Source organism: Dermacentor variabilis, chromosome 10 (genome assembly GCF_050947875.1).
Source record: "Dermacentor variabilis isolate Ectoservices chromosome 10, ASM5094787v1, whole genome shotgun sequence".
NCBI lineage: Eukaryota > Metazoa > Arthropoda > Arachnida > Ixodida > Ixodidae > Dermacentor > Dermacentor variabilis.
In genome coordinates, this window is record NC_134577.1 from 8303281 (window position 1) to 8319425 (window position 16145).

A 16145-nucleotide genomic window follows, 5' to 3' on the forward strand; every position below is an offset into this window, starting at 1 on the left:
TTCGGTTATTTATTGCATTAGTTTTATGACGTGAGGGGGTCTATTTTGTTATTGCTCGTCCCCCCATTATGTAGCCCCCTGTAAAGGGACCTCAAGGGTCAACTAAGCTGTGATGACACGCAAATCTGCACCAAGAAATATCTCAGTTCTGTGTACTGCATCTGTTAAGAGCATTTCAAGGGGACAAATTCGATACACGAGCTCACAGTTTACGCCTTGCCAACGGCCGTGCCTCGCCCGAAAAATCATGCACATGTTTCGTTCGACTGCAGCGTGTTGAGGCCAGTGAATATGCCGGAAGTGCGTGTCGCGTAATCCCCCCCCCCCCCCCCCCTTGTTTGACCAATGCTGGCGCAGGCACTGTTGGCGCACCTAATGCGCGAAGTGGTTATAAGAGACACAAAGGAGTTAAGCTGAATGAGTGGGACACTAAAATGGAACGAATTATTAGTTTATACTGATATAGCATTCTGTAAACTCTATTTTCGCTAATTGTGCTTAAAGGGTTGATAACAAGAAAACCAATAGCTTTTTCCTCTGCCACTCCAGCTCCGCTACGATACTGTGACGTCAGCGATTTCTGTGTGCCTTTGTCTTGTTTAGGCTGATGTGGCGCATTAACAGTTGCATAAACTTCTTAAGTCTTTCGATGCTCTAGAATACAATGTAGTCTATCTTTACCGATAAAGTTGATTAGGCCCGAGCCGACGCTTCTAGAGCTTATGACGTCATGGTGTCGGCGTGAGGGAACTTCACTGCGGCGGGGCCACCCGTTCTTTGTTTTTACGCCTGCTCAAAGCCTCCTCTCAGAGTGAGAGTGGTTTTGTTGCTATTGTAGAAAAACTTTAACAAGGCTCAACTTATTCATTTAAGCGCCGATTGAAGCTCCCGCAGTAACAATCAAACTCACCGTGATAGAACGCTCGATATGCCTGAATAGACGCTAGAGACTGCTCGCGGCGCCGCTCTGAACTCCTTGAACTTGCGCGATATCATTAATTTGTATCCGCCCGCTGCGTAAGCTGAGTGGATTCGGCGTTGCGTTTCTGAGAATGAGGAGGTGGTTTCGATAACCGCCTCGTCGGCCGCATTTCTATGGGAGCGAAATGAAGAAAAAAACTATTCGGTAAAGCGTGCATTTGGTGCACATCAAGAATCACAATTGGGAAACTTAACCCGGAGGCTCACACTACCGCGTGCCTCCTAATGAGATCCTGGTGTTGGGGCCCAAAACGCCAGAATATAGTTTAGTTTCGAATCTTCTTGGCTTTAAATTATTCTTTTATCGTAACCATGCGCATTCTATTTTAGAGCAACGATGGGCTCAACCTAGCAGGTCTTGAAAACATTTTCCGAGTTAGCGCTGTTCAAATACAAGAAACTACTTTGAAACTGTGATGTCACAATGTCCCACCATCGCAGAGGTTTCGGCGCGAAGTTCAATCAAGGCACGTCTCATCTTGTCATTTTCTCCAGTAATAATTACCATTGTACCTTGATATTAAAGTACATATTTTGGAATGTATGTTCTACTAGTCCAAAGTAAGTTACTGTAGTTCCTCTCCGTTTAAGACGAAGCTTTGCCTCAAGAGCTGCTACCTGAACACACGGAAACGGAGCAATTGCTTTACTCGGCTTCCAGTGCACCAAATTTGATGAGGTCTGGTGCATTTGAAAGAAAGAAAGAAATAATATAGAAAACTTTATTTAGCCCATCAGTTGTATGAAAATTTACTAAAAGTGTGAAACTTAAAAATAATGTCAAGACGCAAGTTTACAACTCTTTAAATTAACAACAAAAAGTTCAGTGCCGTTCCACTCGGTGAAGGCGGTTGACCAGCGTAGCTGTGTATGTGGGCCCCTCAATTACCGACTGCCCATTGCCGTGCGTCAAACGCCGTATGCACATAAATGGAAGACGAGGTGCAACTAGTCTCTTCTCCATGATGTTGGGCCTCGGAAGATGATGACGTCTAGGTTCGGCTTCATACCCATGTATTGTTGAAAAACGCGGCACACCTTTTGCTAACGAATACGGGCACGTAGGACAGACACGCGCCTCACCGTACTCCGAGGGCACACACTGCTTCACCGCAGCCAAGGCGATTGTGCGTTGGTCGACGTCCCGCAGTGCAGTAATGGTTGTGAGGTCACTCGAAAACGACAAGCGGTCACACACAACACAGGTCACACAATTGGTTCTCCACCTAATTAATTCCCCACAAGTTCTCTCTAAAACCTGTCCGTTGCTCCGGTGAAACGTTCCAAGTTCGCGGGATCGGGGCACATGTACAGTTCGCATTTCTTTCCGCCTCGCGGTCCTGGCGGGTAGTACCTAGAGTGACTGTATATGCTACCAAAGGTAGTATGCTACCTTTGGTGGCATATACTGTAACTCTAGTAGCACCCTTACGGTAGCTCCACCACGGGAGAGCGGAAGGAAAGGAGATACGAAAGCGCTTGGAACATCGACAAAGAGAGGGCGGTGCGAACGCTGACATGGCCGATGCGGGTGAAGACGTTGTAGTGTCTGTTTTTATCAGCCTAATATCTGATAAGGGCTGTATCTAAGATATTAAATCTATTTTTGGAAGTTGGCGGAGCGCTTAAAGCCTGCTTCACCTCCGCCGCGGGTCGGCCCGGTATTGCACTATCTTCGGTATCGGACCACGTACGGGGAGAAATTCCCGATACACACGACTCTATAGACGCATGCAATTTTTTCCAGAACCTAGCCTTGTATGGCTTCGTTGTAAAACAATAGCTATTGAGACATTTAAAACAGACAAAATTTATAGATTATACACCGCTCTGAACTATGCCATTTATTTGTGCTAAGGACTTTTACAAAATCTTCATAAACATTGTGAGAATTTCACGTAACCTGTAAACTCATATCCTACCCTTGACAGCTTTAGATACTCACAGATGCAGTTTATTGAACTGCGATATGCAGTTCGGAATTTATTAGCGTCAGCTTTTTTCTTTAACTTAACGATTTTCGTTTTTTTTTTGAAAATCGACACCGCAGTTAAAATTGTTTTCCTAAGCACCGTATTCATTCGAATATAAGTGGACCTTCTTCTCTTTTTTCCGGGGATGTTACCCAAAAGAAGTATAGACCTATATTCTTGACCAAAGAATCTCGAACTATGTTCGTGAACAAAGCTAGAAATAGCACCGCGCTAATGTAGTTCTTTCATTTCGCAACCTGTAAAGTCAGTCAGGAGATTATCCAGACTGCCTTTAAAAAAGAAATGACAGCCAACGCACTTGATGGCACCGAGAACGACGCTGTTTGGGGTGCCACTGACGCCAGCGGAGCGCCCGGCGAGCACGAATACTCGTGTAGTTGCGACGAGGATGCAGCTTGTGAAAGCAACCAGCCAAATTTAGTAGTCAAGCTTACGGTAAATAAAAATGTGTCATGTTCAAAAGCCTTTTATTTGGCTGAAAAGATATCGGCAGACCTATATTCGAATTACCTTTATCTCTGAGCGACTTCAGTATATAAAGGTCGACCTATATTGATGTTCAACCTATATTGCAGTATTTGCGGTATACACAACGTCAGGTGAAATCGCTCTTGTCGAATAATGCCGGTGTCACACGGCACACTACTGATCGCGATCAAGCCTGATCCGGATCGAATTTCTCGGTCGTGATTGGCGCCTTTGCGAAGATGCGCGCGGGAGCCAATCAAAGTCGAGAATTTCGATCCGGATCGGGCTTGATCGTGATCAAAAGTGGCAGTGTGGCACGGTAATTAAATAGTCGAAACAAAGCGAGCACTCGCCTCAGCTTGAAAGAAAAGCAAACGTAATTGATGGTTAGGGCCCTCTGACCTCTAGCCCAGCTCAAGGCGCTGGCAGGGAACGATGTGCAAAACTGGCGCCTGACGCACGTGCCGGGCTCCGACGGAGAGAAGCACGCGCGCGCGGTCGTGGTCACAGCGCTCGGGCTGCTGTGCTGGGAGGCGGGGCTTCGGCCTAGCACTCGAGGTGGCTGGAGCGTGTGCGATCACCTCGCCGTGCGCACGAAGTCACAGGGGATGCGAGGTAATTTGATAGATTAGCGTGCTACTTTGCCCGCAACGAGTGGTACCAAAAATCGATATGACGTCATTAGCAATACGGAATATAGTAAATGGCATAACAATGTTGATTAGCAGTAATTATGGGTACTTGTGAATTACTCTGAAATAAAGTGAATTAAGATGAAGCAAAGTGAGCGAAGGTGGATTAAGTGTATTAAGGTTAGTACAAATTAAAGCAACGTAGATTAAGGTGGATTAATGTAGATCAAGGTTGGTACAAACTCGAGCAAGGTGGATTAAAGGGAAATAAGGTGGATTAAGTTAGTACAAATAGAAAAAGGTGCAATAAGTTGGTTTAAGGTAGAGTTGTGAAGGACACGTGGCACTGTATGACGTCAAGTATCGTGGGCGTAACTAATAAGGAGGAATTCATTGCGCTTTCTTTCGTAATCAAATCATGTTGGATACTTTAGTGACTGACAATTTCTTATTCTCATAGCGACGACGTTAAGAGGCATTATATGAAAGGGCATTGGTGAGAACACGCAGCCAGGAGCCGGTGCCGATCGAAAAGTCGGCAAGGAAGCCCTACCTGGACGCGTCGGAACGCGGGGCAGGTCCCGGCATCGGTAGAGCCGGAGCAGCACGCAGGGATAGGTGTAATAATTGTAGATAAGTGGTACGACAAGTGGTACAGCGTTCTCTCCTGTCTCTTCGTTTCTCCTTCCCATAAAATTGTTGCGCTGTACCTACGTTATTCACGCAGGGATATGCGCCGCTTATAACATGATGCGGCAGGTATGTCACCGTCTTCCGGAAACTTCATTTTGAATTCCAGTGTATCCAGTGACCTGCTTCATGGATAGCATATGATGTTGTGGGAATAATTTTTGAGACCGAATTGAATACGAATGGAATACTACCAGAAGCGAATCTATACCGAATACTTTTCGGATAGCTTTGGAAGAGTGATTAGCCGTTGTCACGATTAATATAAAACGATGTTAACATTTTTTTATTCATAACGCTAGCAACTGCTCGTCCTTAGATTGTTCGTTATTAGGCATTCCTCATGAAAAGCAAAAATGAAGTGTGAGCAAGAAATCCGCAGCTTGTTGCCATATACAGTATCCTTAAGAGAGTGTGAATGATTGCTGTATAGCCTGTAAACCTGAGAGTCGTAACCAGGTCTATTATGAAAGTTAACATGTATTACGCCTATATGTCTGCGCGGATTATATCGTACTTTTGCTGCATTGTTATGCTTGATTATGCCCAGCTGACCTTGTGGCATATTCTAAAGCTGTTAGAAAAATATTCGTACCCAATAGTGGCTATTCGATTACCCATGAAAAAAAAATTTGAATATTCGCACTTCCCTATGGTTTCGTCATATCAGTGAAGCTAAAGCAGCGCCGTTGTGCTTAGTTATTGCCCTGGAGAGAGAACAGTTGGGAAACTTTGACAACCTTCTGCCGCGTCATACTTTTCTGGAGTTGCGTTTTATAAGATATAATGTGTAGACGGATACAGCGGTCGAAGAAGGGTCGTCAGACTGAAGCCATCGTTCCGGCAAATGGCAAATTCGACCTCTTGTCGAAACGTTGGCTTTAGTGCTGCGTGTCGTGTTTTTTTTTTTTTAGTTTTAATGGCGCTAAGCGACTAAGTCTATCACGCGCCGAACACAGCGTAAAGATTCTTTTAAAAAGTCGAGTCACCTCAGCGACAGTTTTTATCTGGGCAAGGACCACGAGGATCCCAACAAATTGCAGTCTTTTTCTCAGACATGAGAAGGTGGATGAAGTGATTCATAATATGAAGCGGAACACAGGGTCAGAATTTAGTTTTTCAAGAATACCTGCTTTTCTAAAAAAACATGTCATACCGGCTAGTGCACCTTCGCCTAAATTCCATGCTGGATGAAAAGGAATGTGTTCAGTGTAAAACGAAGTAAAATATTTGTTTCTCAGTGTTTCGAGTTTCATGCATGATAACATGTGATTTACGGTACGTTCAGCTCCACATTATTCACAAACAGGCTTGCCTTGTTTTGTAAATAGGAAGTTGTGTGTAATGTGCGTGGGTCCAATGGGAAGGCGACATAAAACGACTTCAATGAAGCGTTCTTAGTGTGAGCATGACTTCCATTCTTCTATGGTAGGTTTTCCTAGGTGTAGTTTATTGTTACTTCATTTTTCTATGTAAACTGCCATTTATTTCCCAGTTTATGGTGCACTATTTTCACGCAATCATTGTAAGGAATTCTTATTTTGTGATTTCCTTATGTCTAACTTTCGCTACACGTTCATCTGCTTTCTGATTGCCACAGATTCCGACGTGGCTCGGCACCCAGGAAAAAATTTGTCCTTGCTTTGTGGCCCTTCATGTGTTATGTAGAATGTCGCCGATTAATTATGTAATTGCATTTCTAGGGTAAAGTGCTGTGGGTACGCTTAGTGAATTTGTGCAAATGATGCTGTTCTCAGTGTTCTCATTCATTACTTCTTTTTCTACAGCCGCAGGGACTGCGTAACACTACGCAGTGAAAACGGATGCATGGTGAGGTAGGCGCACCATTTTTTCTCACCATTTTCTCAATTGAGCACTTCCAATGTAGCCTGCTCATTTGGAATCATCGGTATAAAATTATGTGTATTCAGCATATTTTTCGATTAGTGCTAAATATTCCTTAATGTAAGTTCATACGTTCTTTGTTTTTTTCTGAAAATGTGTTAATGTGAAGTCGCACATAGAGAGAAGGTAAGGAGGGGATCGGGTTTCCAGGCTATATGAGGCAATATTTTATGTCTCAGTTATGAGCAATAGCAATATTTGTGAGGCAATTGTTATGTCAATAATGTCTAATTCTTGACATCTCTCTTCATAACGGAGAAGGAATGTTCTTAATGCTTGGGGTTTGTTGGTAAACAGTGTACGTGATGGGTGCCTTGTAAATATTACGTAACAGATGTTCCAGCAGTGAACGAATTTTTAGAATGTATGAGCATGTGAGCATGGTTCTTCTGTCTGAAGGCGGTGGTTCATTAGTTCCTACATACAGACTGTTTGTGGGCGACGTCCTGTATGCACCAGTTGAAAGATGCAAACATAAATTGTGCACAGGGTCCAGGCGGTTCAGGTATGGCTCCCTTGCTGAAGCACACACTATGGAAGCATAGTCTAAGCGGGATCATATAAAATAGCGATAAATTAGTAGAAGGCATACCCTATCAGAATTCGTGTTAGCTTTAAAGGATTTTAAGTATGTTCAGAGATCGAGATGCTTTCTTTTCAGCGCGTTTATTTGCAGAAGGAAAGTGGGGAGTTTCTTGTCAAAAGTTATACCTAGAAATTTGTGCTCATTTTGAACAGGTAATTCGGTTTCGTTCAGGTGTAGGGTGAGCCTCGTTTCAGCGAGAAAAGAATGGCCACTGTTTTCTCTGGAGAAAAGCGGAAACCACTTCTGTTTGCCCATGTCGCTAGTTTATATATTGTTAACTTTAATTGTCTTTCGCATGTTGATATGCTAGCAGACGTGCAGGCTATCCGAATATCATCGACGTAGACTGAATACGTAATAGATTTTGGGGATTATTTTGCTAATAGAATTCATTTTTACGACAAAGAGCGTTGTCCTTAAAGTAAACCCCTGAGGTACTCCGTTCTCTTGACCGAAATTCTCCGAAAGGGTAGAGCCTAGGCGTACATGGAACGAACGATTAGACAAGTCTTTTAGGCAGTTCGACATCCTGCCGCGGGTGTCAAGCTCGGCCAGATCTTTAAGAATCCTGAACCTCCAGGTTGTGTCATATGCCTCCTCCTAATCGAAAAAAAGGACAGCAAGACAGTGTTGTTTGTGTGTAAACGCTTCTCGGACCGTATTTTCAAAACCAACTAGATGCTGAGTATGGCTGAGAAGCTGAGTATGGCTAGCCAATCCGTCCGTCCCTCTGTCTGTCAGTTGCCTGTACGCCGAAAAATCCTACGGGGCAACCCCACGCGCATGCACGAAAAAAAAAAAAGAGAAAGAGAGACGCGCTATTCGCCAACACCACCTAGATAACACGAGTTCTCTTTACTTCGATCCATGATGTCACGCTACCCGGTCCAAAATTTCCATCGGCAAAGCTGGCGTGTTGAAAGCAGTGACGTAAAAATCACTGTTGCATACTGGGGAGCATCCCCATTAGATTATATGGCAGTCGGGCCAGGTAACATGACGTCATAGACCGGAGTGAAAAAGCCTTGCACTATCTAGGTGGTGTTGGGTTAGCCGTTCCAGCAGTGGCGTCATTGCTCTCCGTCGCAGCCGTGCTCGTGTGCATGAGTTTCCCTCCGGCTCGGAAGTGGGCTGGCCACGCGTCATAAGTGCTCCTTAGGAGCAGGCAGCTTTCGATCAGCAACTCCGCGAGCGGAACCGGGAACGAGCCCGTCTACGCCGTACCGATGCTGCTTCCCGGACACAAGAACATGCTCGTGCAGCAGAGCGCAAGCAGCAACTGCGTACCGAGGATCCGGCAGCCTACCAAGTAGTCGTTTATTGAACCATCGGGATTAACCCAGTGATAAACACAGCCGCAGCACGTTTCAGCTTCGCTGGTTAACCTTCTGTGCGGAGTGCTTGGGCGGTGATTCTTTTAAACACACGTTGATGAATATAGAGAAGCTGACGGGCTTCTAGCAAAAAGGTTAATCTATTATTCAAGACAGCTTGGAGGACTTCGCAAGAGAGCTGGTGAGGGCTATGGGCCTACCAAAACTTTGTTAAGCAAATCTTAAAAGGGCCTCTGCGGCACGTCTGCGAGATGGGCTAGCATTTGATAATGTATTTCATCGGAGCTAGGTGCAGCCTGTTCACCAGTGGACAGTACTCTGTGCATTTCTTGAAATGTATATAAAATATTGTAGGGTTCATTTGTACTGCCATTTATCGACAGCCTTTCTTCCTGAGCTGTACTTTAAATTTTACAAATAATTCTGTATATTGTGATAAACTGGAAACTGCTGGAAAATATTCACCCAATATCCTTTTCTGTACTTGTCTGTACACCAGGGGCTGTGAGAAGGGGAATTGTGAAGGGGGAGTATCTGCCATTTAGCTTTCGAACCTTCTCCCACATTTGTTTTGATGTGGTTGAGCTGTTTATGGAGGACACGTAGCTTTGCCCCGAATGTTTTTCGGAAATGCGGAGGATGTAGCTGGCTTTCGACCTCGCTTCTTTATAATTTACAAACTTTTCTGCCCTTCGTGTCTGCAAAATGTTCACCAGGTATTCTTTTGTTTCTTTTTCGCGTCTCTACATTCTTGTCTATACCAAATTTTATGATTTTTTTACTACTCCAGATGACTGAGTAATGACTGAGCTCGGCGCGCAGCGGCAATCATACAGTTTGTGAAAGATTCATTAAGTTCGTCTATGCTGAGATTATTTATTCGAGATAATTTTTTCTTGGCTGGATTTTTCTTGAAACAGTGCCCAGTTGGCTAGATGGAGCTTCCACCGTAGTTTTTGGGGGATTATCTCTGGTGAAGATGTTAAGCTGACCAGCACAGGTGGGTGATCGCTTTCATATGAGTTGTCTGGGACATCCCATTTAAAATCTGTAAAGAATAGAGGGTGAACTGAAAGATAAATCAATACAGCCCATTTTTCTTGAGCTTGATGAACAATAGGTTGGTTCTCCGGTGTTTCGTAGACAAAAGTTATTACTCGGCGTTTCGAGTTGTATCGTTGTTTAATGTACAAAGTTCGTGCGATAAACGGTTTAGTCCTCGTTTTTGCCTTTTTGCTTGGTTGCTTACTTGCTCGCCTGTGCATTGTCACACTCAGGGGAGGATAGTTGAGGTGTCTGGTCTGATCGAAGCTATCAGGCTCCCAAAGGAACGTCCCCCCACCCCTGTCAACCTTCACCAAGTACCCTTTCCGTCATGTCGAAAGCAACGAACCTTTCCAGAAATGCGCGCACACCTACAATGGCGGCCGCAAGGCAATATGGAAAATTTCGTGGCTCGATTTTTGAAGCGCAAAGCACTGGAGTGCAGAAAGAAAAAAAGAAAGAACGAAGCGTTAGCGAAAGAAGCGCTCGTGCGCTTCGTGCTGCAAAAAATACGCCACGAACTTAGACCAAATCGGCCACACAGCTATTCTTATGCGATGTGGGAAGTCGGAGCTCCTGTCGCCGGAGACTTATAGCGCCTTGCGGCCGCCGCTGACAGTGCGAATGCATTTCTGGAAAGGGCCATTAACGATGGTTCATCTGTGCCAGTAGCTGCAGCATCTGCGTCCTCCACGCTTTTCGTTCTCAAAGGCTGATCTGGAACCTTGTCCCCTATGACGGCGAAGACCCATCCCGACAACGCCTTCGGCTTGTTCCGAACGACACTGTGGCTCTCGGGCCGCTTTTCTCCCGCTGCAACGTCCCTAGCTTGTGTAGCGACCGATGCGGCGACCGCAGCCGCCGCCTTAGCACCATCTTTTTTCGGACGCTCGTCGGGAGTCATCGGAAGGTCCTTCGTACCCGAATGCTCTACGCCGGGACGCGGCACCACAGCAGGGCCGCGCTCCCTATGGCAGCGGACGTCCTGCGCGTGGCGACAGAGAGGCCTCGTTCGGGAGCCGAAGCCCGCGGTCCATCCTCTCCGACAAAGAGAGAGACAGAGAGAGAAACTTTTATTGACTTCACCGATTTAAGTGCAGTGGTCGGAGACCCTTTAGTCCAAGGTCCCGCTGGCCTCGGCCGCCCGCTTGACCTGTCTTATAAAGGATTGTTCTCCCGCCAGGTGTGAGCTGGTTAGCTGTGCCTCCCATTGCTCCATTGTGTGGTGTGTTTTATCAAACGGGTGTGATTCACAATCCCAAGTAATGTGTTGTAGTGTTGGTATGCCTCCGCGCCACGGGCAGTCGGGCCTGTAGCGAGTGGGGAACATGGCATTCTGTAATTTAAGGTGGGGGAATACCCTAGTCTGAATTTTGCGCCAGCTGGCGGCTTCTTCTCCACTGAGTTGTGGGTGAGGGGGAGGGTATCTTTTTTTCTTGTTGCACGCTGATAAGCGAAAATCTCCCGTGCATTCGTTTGATTGGGGTCATTACAGTGGCTACCTGGGACCGTCCCAGTCGAGTCGGCCCGGTTAATAATACCGCGGGCTAGCGAATCGGCCAGTTCGTTCCCCTCAGGACCTGTATGACCTGGACACCATAGGATCCGGTGATGATGGGCGAATTTCGTCGGTGTTATTAAGTGACATGTTTTGGTCACGTGGCCCCTGAGAAAAAGGCGACATGCTTCTTGTGAGTCTGTTATGGTGACGCTCTTTTGCGTGCGTTCCGCGTGAGCGAGGGCGATTGCCACGACGAAAGTTTCGGCGGCAGCCAGAGTACCTGCCTTGACGGATGCCGTAAATTGTTGCTGTGCTTTCGCGTCGACGATTGCCACTGCGTACCTGCTGACGTTCTTTTGGGCATAACTGGCGTTCGAGTTTACTTTCGCATACGCGGCTGCGTCCGTGTATATTGTGTTGTACGTGGGATTATTTTGATACATTGTTCTAATATGTTGTGCGCGCGCTTTTCGCCTTGCTTTATTGTATTCAGGGTGCATGTTTTTGGGTATGGGGGCCACTGTTATTCGAGCTCGTGTTGAGGTCGGTAGTGCTAATACGTGTTCGCTGATAAATTGTGGGTGTGGGGAAATACGTGCCCTTGTCAGTAGGGCCCGTCCTGCGTGAGTGTAGCGCCAGCGTTCCCTTTGGGAGATTAGTGTGGCTTGCTTTAGTTCTTCCAATGTGTTGTGTACTCCTAAGACTAGCAGGCGCTCTGTGGACGTCCCCTTGGGTAGTCCGAGGGCCGCTTTGTATGCTGATCTTATTATCGTGTCGACCTGCTTTTCCTCCTCGCCACTAAGGAAGTGGTAGGGCAGGCCGTACGTGACTCGGCTTATCACTAGTGCTTGGACGAGCCTCAGCGTCTTGTGTTCTTGCATGCCCGCTTTGCGGTAAGTTACACGACGGATCATTTGCGCAATGTTATTTGCGGTGGTTTTCAATGTTTTGAAGGTGTGGGATGCTTTTCCGCTACTTTGGAGCCAGAAACCCATGATCCGCATCGCCTTAACTTCTTGGACCGTGTGTCCTTCCACAACGATGTTGACAGGTCCGTTGGATATGTAGCCCCTCGAGTGTACCCGAATGACCTGCGATTTTTCGGGGGCACATATGAGGCCACTGCTCTTCGAGAATTTGTCTACTGCCTCGGGTGCTTGTTGTAATACTTGTTCTTTGTGGCCCAGAGGGCCCCTTGCTGCCCACAACGTTATGTCGTCCGCGTACAGTGTGTAACCCAAATCGGGGATTTGGTCCAGCTGTCGCGCCAGGTGACACTACTCTACATTGAACAGCAAAGGTGAGATTATTGCCCCTTGGGTTGTTCCTATACTGGGAATATTGAACTTTTGGGAAGCGATTTGACCGATTCCTATTGTGGCGGTGCGGTTGGCGAGAAAAGCCCGCACGTAGTTGTACGTTCGTTCTCCGCAACCCGTCAATTCGAGTTCCTCCAATATAGTTGTGTGCAAAACGTTATCAAATGCGCCCCTGAGGTCTAGTGTGAGCACTAGTCTTTCCTCTCCGCGGGCGATGTTAGCTATAACTTCTCTGATCAGTAAGAATGCGTCTTGACAGGATAGTCCCGTACGGAATCCTCGTGGTGTTTGGAAACCATCTTATTTCTTCAAGGTACCGCTGCAGTCTTATTTGTATTACTCGTTCGTACAGTTTACCCAGACAGGACGCGAGAGAAATGGGCCTCAGAGCGCCTATTGAGGGGGTCTTTTTTAGGTTTAGGGATCATGATATTTATAGCGTGTTTCCATTCCGGGGGCAATTGGCCTTTGAGCCAGCTCTCGCCATTGAACATTTCTGTAATTTTAGTCAGGACTCTAGCGTCCAGGTTCCGAAGCATCGCGTTCGTGATGGCATCAGAGTCAGGAGCCGAGTTTCTGGCGGCTGCTTGAGCTGCCTCAAAGACTTCTGCGTATGTGAAAGGTTCATCCAATTTGGAATTCGCCTTTCCAAGGTATGGTCGCGTCTCATTTGGGGCGTCTGTGTTTAGTGGTGGTCCTATGTATCGTTCTTTCAGTTTCTCTAGTAGATCCGCGCCCGTGCCTGGGAAACTGTCCGATATGATTTGGAGCTCCGATGGACGAGTCTTATTCGTTATAAAATATGAAGACGCCAAATAAATTAGTTGCGAGTGGCGCCCTGTCCCGTTCTCTTCTCTTGTGTATGTCCGTTTAATTGGCCTCTTCATATTTTATAATGAACAGCTACCAACTAGCCCAACAAGAAGTGCTTTTAAGTACGACGTCTTGCTGGCGCGCCTGTGCGAAGAGGCGCCTTCGACCAGCGTCTCGTCGCCCCTGGGCGGCTCCGCGACCGGAGCGACGCTACACTCTTAAACAAAATAACACCCTATTGCCACACAACAATAATCGCCATCTGTCTTGTCCGCTTGTCCTTTCTTTAAAGTGGCGAGCCCGGTACTTCCCAGTAACGAACGGCATGCGCGTTATCAGCATGACATAGTATTCCCGAGAGGAAAGTAGCGGGCGCGGCGTTTTCAAGAAAGGAAACGCAAGCAAGGCAGATGACCACTATTGTTGTGTGGCAGATATACACCCCAAAGGTTGTACTTTTTGTCTAAGATTGTACCCTCTAAAGAAAGTTTCCAACCTTTAGGGTGTGTCATCATCAGCCTAGTTGCGCCCACTGCAGGGCAAAGGCCTCTCCCATACTTCTCCAACTACCCCGGTCATGTGCTAATTGTGGCCATGTTGTCCCTGCAAACTTCTTAATCTCATCCGCCCACCTAACATTCTGCCGCCCCCTGCCACGCTTCCCTTCTCTTGGAATCCAGTCCGTAAACCTTAATGACCATCGGTTATCTTCCCTCCTCATTACATGTCCTGCCCATGCCCCCATTTCTTTTTCTTGATTTCAACTAAGATGTCGTTAACTCGCGTTTGTTCCCTCACCCAATCTGCTCTTTTCTTATCCCTTAACGTTACACCCATCATTCTTCTTTCCATAGCTCGTTGTGTCGTCCTCGATTTAAGTAGCACGCTTTTCGTAAGCCTCCAGGTTACTGCACCGTAGGTGAGTACTGGTAAGACACAGCTGTTATACACTTTTCTCTTGAGGGATAATGGCAACCTGCTGTTCATGATCTGAGCATGCCTGCCAAACGCACCCCAGCTCATTCTTATTCTTCTGATTATTTCAGTCTCATGATCCGGATCCGCGGTCACTACCTGCCCTAAGTAGATGTATTCCCTTACTACTTCCAGTGCCTCGCTACCTATCGTAAACTGCTGCTCTCTTCCAAGACTGTTAAACATTACTTTAGTTTTCTGCAGATTAATTTTTAGACCCACCCTTCGGCTTTGCCTCTCCAGTTCAGTCAGCATGCATTGCAGTTGGTCCTCTGAGTTACTAAGCAAGGCAATATCATCAGCGAATCGCAAGTTACTAAGGTATTCTCCATTAACTCTTATCCTCAATTCTTCCCAATCCAGGTCTCTGAATACTTCCTGTAAACACGCTGTGAATAGCATTGGAGAGATCGTATCCCCCTGTCTGACGCCTTTCCTTATTGGGATTTTGTTGCTTTCTTTGTGGAGGACTACGGTGACTGTGGAACCGCTATAGATCTATATCTTTCAGTATTTTTACATACGACTCGTCTACACCTAGATTCCGTAATGCCCCCATGATTGCTGAGGTTTCGACTGAATCAAACGCTTTCTCGTAATCAATGAAAGCTATATATAAGGGTTCGTTATATTCCGGACATTTCTCTACCACTTGATTGATTGTGTGATATCTCACCATATCTACCACCTGATTGATAGCGCATATCTCACCGCACCAGCCATCAGCTACAGGTTGCCCGTCCACGCTCACGCAGTGTTACGCTTTCAAATTCTTTTTTTTCCTCGCACAGCTGCAGACTGGAACGGGCTTCCTAACCACGTTGCTGTCATTATGTGCCCATCGAAGTTCGTTGAAAATGTAAAAAAACTTCCGGTTATTGTGACTATGTATTTTTTATTCTTGCCACCGCTTATGTAACGCTCCATTTATTGGGGCCTTTAAGGTAATAAAATGAAATGAAATATGGTCTATTGTTGTGTAGCCTTCACGAAATCCTGCCTGGTCCCTTGGTTGACAGAAGTCTAAGGTGTACCTCATTCCATTTACGATTACCTTAGTAAATACTTTGTAGGCAACGGACAGTAAGCTGATCGGTCTATGATTTTTCAAGTCTTCAACGTCCCCTTTCTTATGGATTAGGATTATGTTGGCGTTCTTCTAAGATTCCGGTACGCTCGAGGTCATCAGGCATTTCGTATACAGGGGGGCCAGCTTTTCTATAACAATATGCGCACCATCCTTCAACAAACCTGCTATTACCTGATCCTCCCTAGCTGCCTTCCCCCTTTGCATAGCTCCCAAGGCTTTGTTTACTTCTTCCGGCGTTACTTGTGGGATGTCAAATTCCTCTTGACTTTTCTCTCTTCCATTATTGTCGTGGGTGCCATTGGTACTGTATAAATCTCTATAGAAATACTCAGCCGCTTGAACCATCTCATTCATGTTAGTAATGATAATGCCCACTTTGTCTCTTAACGCATACATCTGATTCTTGCCTATTCCTAGCTTCTTCACTGCTTTTAGGCTTCCTCCGTTCCTGATAGCATGCTCAATTCTATCCATATTATACTTATGTCAGCTGTCTTACGCTCGTTGATTATCTTGGAAAGTTGTGCTAGTTCTATTCTAGTTGTAGGGTTAGAGGCTTTCATACATTGGCGTTTCCTAATCTGATCTTTCGTCTCCTGCGATAGCTTACCGGTATCCTGTCTAACGAAGTTACCACCGACTTCTATTGCACAATCCTTAATGATTCCCATAAGATTGTCGTTCATTGCTTCAACACTAAGCTTCTCTTCCTGAGTTAAACCTGAATATCTGTTCTGTAGCTTGATCCGGAATTCCTCTATTTTCCCTCTTACCGCTAACTCATTGATCGGCTTCTTATGTATCATTTTCTTC

General features: G+C 46.0%; 1 non-coding gene across 1 annotated transcript; it reads left to right on the forward strand.

The window, feature by feature from the left end:
• The first annotated feature begins 2490 nt into the window (after positions 1–2490).
• On the forward strand, positions 2491–2676 carry LOC142562595 (U2 spliceosomal RNA). Its single transcript, XR_012823937.1, has one exon. It is a non-coding gene; the product is annotated as a U2 spliceosomal RNA (small nuclear RNA).
• Positions 2677–16145: the final 13469 nt, after the last annotated feature.